The sequence below is a fragment of the Salvelinus sp. IW2-2015 genome, unplaced genomic scaffold (assembly GCF_002910315.2).
Source record: "Salvelinus sp. IW2-2015 unplaced genomic scaffold, ASM291031v2 Un_scaffold2971, whole genome shotgun sequence".
NCBI lineage: Eukaryota > Metazoa > Chordata > Actinopteri > Salmoniformes > Salmonidae > Salvelinus > Salvelinus sp. IW2-2015.
In genome coordinates this window covers 99,234-109,087 of record NW_019944266.1, presented here as the reverse complement: position 1 = coordinate 109,087, position 9,854 = coordinate 99,234, and the positions used below count along the sequence as shown (strand labels likewise).

The following is a 9,854-nucleotide window of genomic DNA, read 5'->3' as shown; positions in this document are numbered from 1 at the left end:
CTGTCTCCCTCTCTTTCTTCTCCCCTCGTCTCTCATCAATCAGGACGCTTGTTTTTCTGGAAAATGTTCACTCTCTCTCGTTACTCACGTCTTCCTCTTTTCTTGTCTCCTCCTTGCCGGGGGGTGTAATCTTTGTCATACGCCACGTATTTCTCCTGTTCCTGCTTGGACCGTATCCTCTCTCATCTATGTTTGTCCGCCCTGCATTCCTCTTCCAGCTCCCTCAAGTTCTCTCTCTGCTTCTCCTCACTTCATCAGCCTCCACTTCAATCTTTGTAACTGTTTTAAAGTTCGCCATTGTCCTCATGGTGAAATCCTGAATTTTGTTTCCTTCCTCTCCACCAATCTGGGAGTTTAGGAGGACGCCTTGGTATCTTGGTAGTGGACTGGGTGTATTGATACACATCCAAAGTGTAATTAATAACTTCACCCCGCTCAAAGGGATATTCAAAGTCCAGAACAGACAATGGGAGGCACACAGTACTACAGTACATGGAGCCATGGCTACAACTCTATTCCACATCAGGTAACTGATGCAAGCAGTAGGATTAGATTTAAAAAACAGATAAAAATACACCTAATGGAACAGCGGGGGCTGTGAAGATACACACACAGGCACAGACACATGAAAGCACACACACTCGTACACATGGATTTTGTATTGTAGATATGTGATAGTAGAGTAGTGACCTGAGGGAACACACTTATTAATATGTTGTGAACAGTGTAATGAAATATGTCATTTAAGGTCATATTTTTTATTGTATACAACTACCTTAATGTTCTGGAATGCAGGAAGAGAAGCTGCTGCTTTGGCAGCTAATGGGGATTAATAAATACAAAAACATTTATTTTTTTTACCCATCTACCAATAAGTGCCCTTCTCTATGAGGCATTGGAAAACCTCCTTGGTCTTTGTGGTTGAATGTGTGTTTGAAATTCATTGGTCGAACGAAGGACCTTAAATATAATTGTATGTGTGGGGTACAGAGATGAGGTAGTTATTCAAAAACCGCGTTAAAACACTATTATCCGACACAGAGTAAGTCCACGCAACTTATGTGAATTGTTAAGAACATGTTTACTTCTGAACTTATTTAGGCTTGTCATAACAAAGGGGGTTGATACTTGTTGACTCTAGACATTTTAGCTATTCATTTTTAAGTAATTAGGAAAAACATAATTCCTCGTTGATATTAATAGGCCTCTTTGGCCTATTATGTGTAGGCCAGTGACAAAACAATCTCTATTTAATACATTTCAGAATAAGGCTGTAATGTAACAAAATGTGGGAAAAGTCAAGGAATGTGAAAACTTTCTGAAGGCACTGTACATGCAGATGTGCTCTTAAATGTGAACATGCACACAGGAGCACTAGTAACACAGTGCCAGGATGTGACTGCAGCAAGTCCTCTGTCCTGTCGCAGTTCACACATTTGCACAGGGATGCATCCACACACACACCTCTTTGTGCAAGGCTGTCAGATTTTGTGTCTGCTCAGTTGGAAAATGAGAAAAGAGGGAAAAGAATGAATGAAGATAAATAATTATGATTTATAGTCGCATTGAAAATATGTTTTAGCCATGTTATAGGGACGTTCAGGTTGGATTTCTCCTGGGCTAAAGGACCCAAAGACATATCAACTGAATCTTTTCTGTTTAGAGTTGAGAGACAACTTTTCAAGTCTCTGTTTCAAAACAGAGAGTGTATATTTAGTGTCTCTCTGTATCAGTCAGATAGTGGTATGTGATATCAACACCCCCTCTAATCAATACTGCTTGATTAGTGGTTGTAGATGGCTCTCTGGAGACACTTTCTGTCCAGCGGATAATTGTCTTACCACTCTCATTAGAGGAAAAGAGAGAGGGGGAGGAAAGCCGGAGAGAGGAAGAGAGAGAGAGGAAGAGAGAGAGAGGAAGAGAGAGCAGCTGGGGGTGGTAATATGTCCATTCTGATTTAAGATGTGTAGAAAATGGTGTAATAGTGTAAATGGTCCATTCTGGGTGCAGCAGAAAACCTACTTCTCTTAGACAGCATTTGGCTTCAGTGGAACAATACATTATTATCTCTCCATCACCCGATATCTACCAGGGTGTTTATCAATGAAATAATCGATGGACAAACACAATCACAGACTGGTGTCAAGTGCACCCCCCCCACACACTTTTCATTCTTGTGCACTAGAAACTAGGTAATTAAGATTAGAGTTGGAGACACCAAAGGAGAGAAGACATCAAAGTTTTGCATTAATAAATCATTTCATTTAAAATAATGTTACAATTCATTACAATAAGTCAATAAGTTAAATTACTAAATGACTTCAGCTTTCATCAGTTCAACCCTGTGTGGTTCCCTTCAGATCGTTTTATTTTCTCATTTGCTTGATTTGTCAGACATGTGAAGATACTGTAGGATAAGAGAAGTAGAGCTTGCTTAATATCTTACTTAAATAAAAGAGTTGACGACGAGAGACAGAGTGTTTGAGAGAGATATTGCAGATTAGAGGGCGAGATAGCAGAGACATGATTGACAAGTGAAGCAGCCTATGGGAGTGAGGCATGATGATCCATCGAGTAAACAGACTAAGCCTGTCAGAAGTAAGCCTGTTGGAGATTCAGGTCCCAAATCAAATCACTCACAGATACAGGAAAACCCATTGGTGTAGTGGGGCCTGGAGAAGTGAGTATACCGTCATTTTGCCAGAAAATCTTTCATAGAAAAACAACAAATGCATGTTAAGCCCACATCAATGCTTATACCGCATAAGGAGACCATTTTTGAGGTCTGGGAAAAATCTAAAATAATATTTTTGGGAGGGTCTAGTTGCCCTTTAAAATAATTAAGCACCAAGCAAAATACCATGTGGCTCACAGTGTCTGTACTCTACAATGTAGGCCTACAGTAGAGTACATGTGATTGCAGAGTTACCAAAAGAAATGCCCTCCAGATTGATACAAATCATCATTATATCACGTGGGCCTAATTTGCAGTCAACATTTAAAGATGCACTATACAGAAATAGCTCCGCCATTTCCTGGTTGCTAAAATTCTAAGTTCGCCTAACTTCAGTTTGTGACAAAACAATAAGTAATTGTATAGAGAGTCTTTGTACCATCTAAACCTCTGCAATATATTTTCCATAACCAAAAAGATTGTATTTTCAGCCGTCTGAAACTGGTGTACAAAACAAAATAAAAGATGCAAAAACTAAACTTAAGAATGGGAAGCATAGAAATAGTGCACATAGAATAGATCTACCACTTATTAGACTTGCTTTCAATGATGAGATCTTTGAGTCACATTTCTATGTGAACTTGTTGGGTCGCCCAAAGTTACATATTGCAGCTTTAATTAGGAAGTTTTCCTTGGGAAAGCATGTGGAAATGTTCATTCAAAACAGCACATGACTGAATTGAGCACTGCAAAGATTCAACCAAGACTTTGGACCAAACTCTTTCAATACCTGGATTGCTTACCCCATTGTTATTTGATTTGATTCATTAAACCTTTATTTAACTAGGCAAGTCCTACCWACCCTACCAGCTGTGAGCTGCTCCATGGGACAACCAGCTGCGGCTCTTACTGCCATGATATTCCGCTGAAACTTGGCTGTGTGCAGCGCACATGTGAATATATTACACGTGCTTTGCGATTGTGTAGGCTACTTTCTCTATTGTACCACATAATTGATACAGTTTATACCACCACTACACTACTTTGATACGCATCAGTGGTGATTAAGAAGTGACTATACCCAATGTCCACTGAACAAAAAGTGGGTTTTGTGCAAATTTATTTAACCTTTATTTAAACCTCCGTGTAGCTCCTACATCACTGTTTAAACCTCTGTGGGGTTCAGGGCGTATACCTCCGTGTAGCTCCTACTACACCACTGTTTAAACCTCTGTGGGGTTCAGGATGTATATCTCCGTGTAGCTCCTACTACACACTGTTTAAACCTCTGTGGGGTTCAGGATGTATCTCCGTGTAGCTCCTACTACACACGTTTAAACCTCTGTGGGGTTTAGGATGTATCCTCCGTGTAGCTCCTACTACACCACTGTTTAAACCTCTGTGGGGTTAGGATGTTATCTCCGTGTAGCTCCTACACACCACTGTTTAAACCTCTGTGGGTTAGGAGTATACTCCGTGTAGCTCCTACTACACCACTGTTTAAACCTCTGTGGGTTTAGGATGTATACCTCCGTGTAGCTCCTACTACACCACTGTTTAAACCTCTGTGGGGTTAGGGGTATACCTCGTGTAGCTCCTACTACACCACTGTTTAAACCTCTGTGGGTTTAGGATGTATACCTCCGTGTAGCTCCTACTCACCTGTTTAAACTCTGTGGGTTTAGGAGTATACCTCCGTGTAGCTCCTACTACACCACTGTTTAAACCTCTGTGGGGTTCAGGATGTATACTCCGTGTAGCTCCTACTACACCACTGTTTAAACCTCTGTGGGTTTAGGATGTATACCTCCGTGTAGCTCCTACTACACCACTGTTTAAACCTCTGTGGGTTTAGGATGTATACCTCCGTGTAGCTCCTACTACACCACTGTTTAAACCTCTGGTGGGTTAGGATGTATACTCCGTGTAGCTCCTACTACACCACTGTTTAAACCTCTGTGGGTTAAGGATGTGTAGCTCCTACTGCACACTGGGAAACCCTGCTGTAGGTTAACACTGTATTTAAAGATGTGTGTGGTGTTGCATCAACATCCATGAAACATCCACCAGAGGATATTGAATCAGGTGTGTTACTGCTTGGCTGGAGCAAAAGCCTGCACCCACACTGGCCTCTGTTAGAATACTGGCCAGCCTGTTCTATAGGAAGTGACTAGTGGTTCTCAGTGGGAGGGAGACCCTGCAGGTCGTTCTGAGCACTGCAGCTTCTTCAGATACACAAGGACCAATATATCAATTGAACCAAAGACTCACCTAAACCAACACCATAGACATATCCTACAGACTGAAAAATCGGTGTGTTTTCTCAAGCATCACACAACAAAGAAAGAACAAAAACATGTAAGAGATGCACTTCTGAGTTCAGTGTTATTTACAACCCAGTATAAATAGCGTCTTCATGACAACCCACGGTTAGGCATCAGAAGAACAGAAAGCTTAGGCTAGCATAGAATGAATACATATTGAGCTTAATGTGGTCAACATCTTACAGGTTTCTTTTTGTGCTATTCTGTCCAATGTCTGAATATATATATATATATATATATATATTATTATATATATATATAAGTGGGGAGAACAAGTATTTGATACACTGCCGATTTTGCAGGTTTTACTACTTACAAAGCATGTAGAGGTCTGTAATTTTTTATCATAGGTACACTTCAACTGTGAGAGACGGAATCTAAAACAAAAATCCAGAAAATCACATTGTATGATTTTTAAATAATTATTTGCATTTTATTGCATGACATAAGTATTTGATCACCTACCAACCAGTAAGAATTCCGGCTCTCACAGACCTGTTAGTTTTTCTTTAAGAAGCCCTCCTGTTCTCCACTCATTAACCATCATCCTTCTCACCAAGCTGCTTGCCTATTGTCCTGTAGCCCATCCCAGCCTTGTGCAGGTCTACAATTTTATCCCTGATGTCCTTACACAGCTCTCTCCAAAGGGAGGGAGCTGAAAGTCCGTATTGCCCAGCGACAGCCCCGAAACCTGAAGGATCTGGAGAAGATCTGTAGGGGGAGTGGGCCAAAATCCCTGCTGCAGTGTGTGAAACCTAGTCAAGAACTACAGGAAACGTATGATCTCTGTAATTGCACAAAGGTTTCTGTACCAAATATTAAGTTTCTGCTTTTCTGATGTATCAATATACTTATGTCATGCAATAAAATGCAAATTAATTACTTAAAAATCATACAATGTGATTTTCTGGATTTTTGGATCATAGTTAAAGTGTACCTATGATAAAAATTACAGACCTCTACATGCTTTGTAAGTAGGAAAACCTGCAAAATCGGCAGGTGTATCAAATACTTGTTCTCCCCACTGTATATATATGTCTTTAGGAGGTACACAAAACACACAGGTGAAGTAAACATGTTCCTTGTTCAGGTATGTGTCAAGATGGAAGAATACTTTCCTGGGATCCAATTCCTACATGATGAGCATTCTGTGTGTGTGTGTGTGTTTTTTTATGAGAAGGTTTTTGTATTCAAAAATGGCTTCAGGGCAATTTCAGCATCTGTCTCTCTGTAATAGTCTTCAGTAGATCTCTTTGAAATGGAGATAATATCTATCTCCTGTTTGTAGCCACTATGTCAATCTGTCTGTGTGGTTTCATATGAGTCCAGTCTCTTATATCATGGGGCCGTTTCCCTCCGTCTGTCTAGACTCATTCTGGGAGTTCAGTTCAGAGTTGGGTTGTGTTTCTACCTCCAGGGTTCCAACCTAGACTCTCACAGCTCAGTCCATAATCAGTCGACACACCACAACAGTTCCTGTTTTTGAACTTTTCAGATGCGTCTCCTCAGTCCATCACCACCAGCCGTTTCCTCTTTTAGACACAGGTTCTGTTCCAGACCACCAGCCGTGTCCTCTTTTAGAACAGGTTCTGTTCCATCACCACCAGCCGTTTCCTCTTTTAGAACAGGTTCTGTTCCAGCACCACCAGCCGTTTCCTTTTTAGAACAGGTTCTGTTCCAGCACCACCAGCCGTTTCCTCTTTTAGAACAGGTTCTGTTCTAGCACCACCAGCCGTTTCCTCTTTTAGAACAGGTTCTGTTCCAGCACCACCACGCGTTTCCTCTTTTAGAACAGGTTCTGTTCCATCACCACCAGCCGTTTCCTCTTTTAGAACAGGTTCTGTTCCAGCACCACCAGCCGTTTCCTCTTTTAGAACAGGTTCTGTTCCAGCACCACCAGCCGTTTCCTCTTTTAGAACAGGTTCTGTTCCAGCACCACCAGCCGTTTCCTCTTTTAGAACAGGTTCTGTTCCATCACCACCAGCCGTTTCCTCTTTTAGAACAGGTTCTGTTCCAGCACCACCAGCGTTTCCTCTTTTAGAACAGGTTCTGTTCCAGCATCTGTATCCCTCTTTTGTTCTCTTCTTTTCCACTGCACTGTTCAGTCCAGAGCATTCCAAAGTGGCCACAAAACACCCAATGACCTTGCACGTTGTCGAATCCCTTGTCCAATATCGTCCCAGAGAACCATCTCCTTCATCCAATCCCCCACAAGACGTCAGCCTCCTTAGCCAATAGTCACAGGTCTCCATGGAGTTTTGACCAAAGAGGTGATGCGATGTATGAAGGCATGTATCTAAGTCTTTAGAGTTACTTATTCACCTGTACAAACCTGCTATATGTTTCTACTGTAGCTTCCTATTGGCTTGTCGAGTGTGTTTATATCGTGTGGTTGGGTTGTATTCAAGGGTTCATGGTGAATAACAGCTTAAGTTGTAGTGTGTGTCGTTGTTTCTCCTTCAGTCAGTCCAGAAGTTGTTCATTTGTAGTTTGATGGTGTGTAGTGMTTGTTGATCTGTAGTTGCTGTTATTGTTATGTAGAAGTTGTAGTTTGTTGGTTTGTAGTTGGTGTAGTAGTGGTTGTGTGAGGACAGGTAGTGGTGGRAGTTCCGGGCCGAGCCAGACCAGAGGGATGGATGGAGGAGAGCATGTTTAGGAGGTGATGATCTCTCCTCCTAGGTGCCTCCATCCCTTCTGTGTCTCAACAGCTGGAAGATATTCTGAAACAGAAACACGGCTCAGGAAACGACAACATGCGCAGGCTGGCAAAAATGCACACGCACATGGACACTCGCATATACACACACTCTCACAACACACACACACGCCCAGGCTGCTGCTGCTGTACCAGTGACAGAGGCAGGCAAAGCCTTACCTTGCTACACATACCATCTTTACTGCAGTTCTTATTGTACTTATCCACAGCCTCCTCTTCCACCTGGAGACACACAATATTCCACAACATTCTCATCAAACAATACCATTGGACAACATTCCCAGAATATTAGCCAGTGAAATGTGCACCATAAGACTGCTGGTTAGCCAGTAGACAGTACATGGCACCAATAAGACTGCGGTTAGCCAGTACATGGCAGCATAAAGACTGCTGGTTAGCCAGTAGACAGTACATGGCAGCATAAGACTGCTGTTTAGCCAGTAGACAGTACATGGCAGCATAAGACTGCTGGTTAGCAGTAAGACACTACATGGCAGCATAAGACTGCTGGTTAGCCAGTAGACAGTACATGGCAGCATAAGACTGCTGGTTAGCCAGTAGACAGTACATGGCAGCATAAGACTGCTGGTTAGCCAGTAGACAGTACATGGCAGCATAAGACTGCTGGTTAGCCAGTAGACAGTACATGGCAGCATAAGACTGCTGGTTAGCCAGTAGACAGTACATGGCAGCATAAGACTGCTGGTTAGCCAGTAGACCAGTACATGGCAGCATAAGTCTGCTGGTTAGGCCAGTAGACAGTACATGGCAGCATAAGACTGCTGGTTAGCCAGTAGACACTACATGGCAGCATAAGACTGCTGGTTAGCCAGTAGACACTACATGGCAGCATAAGACTGCTGGTTAGCCAGTAGACACTACATGGCAGCATAAGACTGCTGGTTAGCCAGTAGACACTACATGGCAGCATAAGACTGCTGGTTAGCCAGTAGAGACTACATGGCAGCATAAGACTGCTGGTTAGCCAGTAGAGACTACATGGCAGCATAAGACTGCTGGTTAGCCAGTAGACACTACATGGCACCATAAGACTGCTGGTTAGCCATTAGACACTACATGGCAGCATAAGACTGCTGGTTAGCCACTATGGCAGCATAAGACTGCTGGTTAGCCACTACATGGCAGCATAAGGCTGCTGGTTAGCCACTACATGGCAGCTAAGGCTGCTGGTTAGCCACTACATGGCAGCATAAGGCTGCTGGTTAGCCACTACATGGCACATAAGGCTGCTGTTAGCCACTACATGGCAGCATAAGGCTGCTGGTTAGCCACTACCGATGCAGCATAAGGCTGCTGGTTAGCCACTACATGGCAGGATAAGGCTGCTGGTTAGCACTACATGGCAGCATAAGGCTGCTGGTTAGCCACTACATGGCAAGCATAAGGCTGCTGGTTAGCCACTACATGGCAGCATAAGGCTGCTGGTTAGCCACTACCTGGCAGCATAAGGCTGCTGGTTAGCCCTACCATGGCAGCATAAGGCTGCTGGTTAGCCACTACATGGCAGCATAAGGCTCTGGTTAGCCACTACATGGCAGCATAAGGCTGCTGGTTAGCCACTACATGGCAGCATAAGGCTGCTGGTCTGGAGTTAGCCAGCCACTACATGGCAGCATAAGGCTGCTGGTTAGCCACTACATGGCAGCATAAGGCTGCTGGTTAGCCACTACATGGCAGCATAAGGCTGCTGGTTAGGCCACTACATGGCAGCATAAGGCTGCTGGTTAGCCACTACATGGCAGCTAAGGCTGCTGGTTAGCCACTACATGGCAGCATAAGGCTGCTGGTTAGCCACTACATGGCAGCATAAGGCTGCTGGTTAGCCACTACATGGCAGCATAAGGCTGCTGGTTTAGCCACTACATGGCAGCATAAGGCTGCTGGTTAGCCAACTACATGGCAAGCACTAAGACATGCTGGTTAGCCACTACATGGCAGCATAAGACTGCTGGTTAGCCACTACATGGCAGCATAAGACTGCTGGTTAGCCACTACATGGCAGCATAAGACTGCTGGTTAGCCACTATGCAGCATAGAGCGTTAGCCATACATGGCAGCATAAGCTGCTGGTTAGCACTACATGGCAGCATAAGACTGCTGGTTAGCCACTACATGGCAG

The 9,854-nt window shown here is 43.4% G+C and overlaps 1 long non-coding RNA gene across 1 annotated transcript; it reads right to left on the bottom strand.

Annotated features, from left to right (window-relative positions):
• Positions 1 to 847: 847 nt before the first annotated feature.
• On the bottom strand, positions 848 to 3,957 carry LOC139025622 (uncharacterized). The gene is made up of 2 exons (XR_011477220.1): positions 3,870 to 3,957; positions 848 to 3,814 (listed from the first exon to the last, which is right to left on the bottom strand). It is a non-coding gene; the product is annotated as an uncharacterized lncRNA (long non-coding RNA).
• Between the last annotated feature and the right edge of the window lie 5,897 nt (positions 3,958 to 9,854).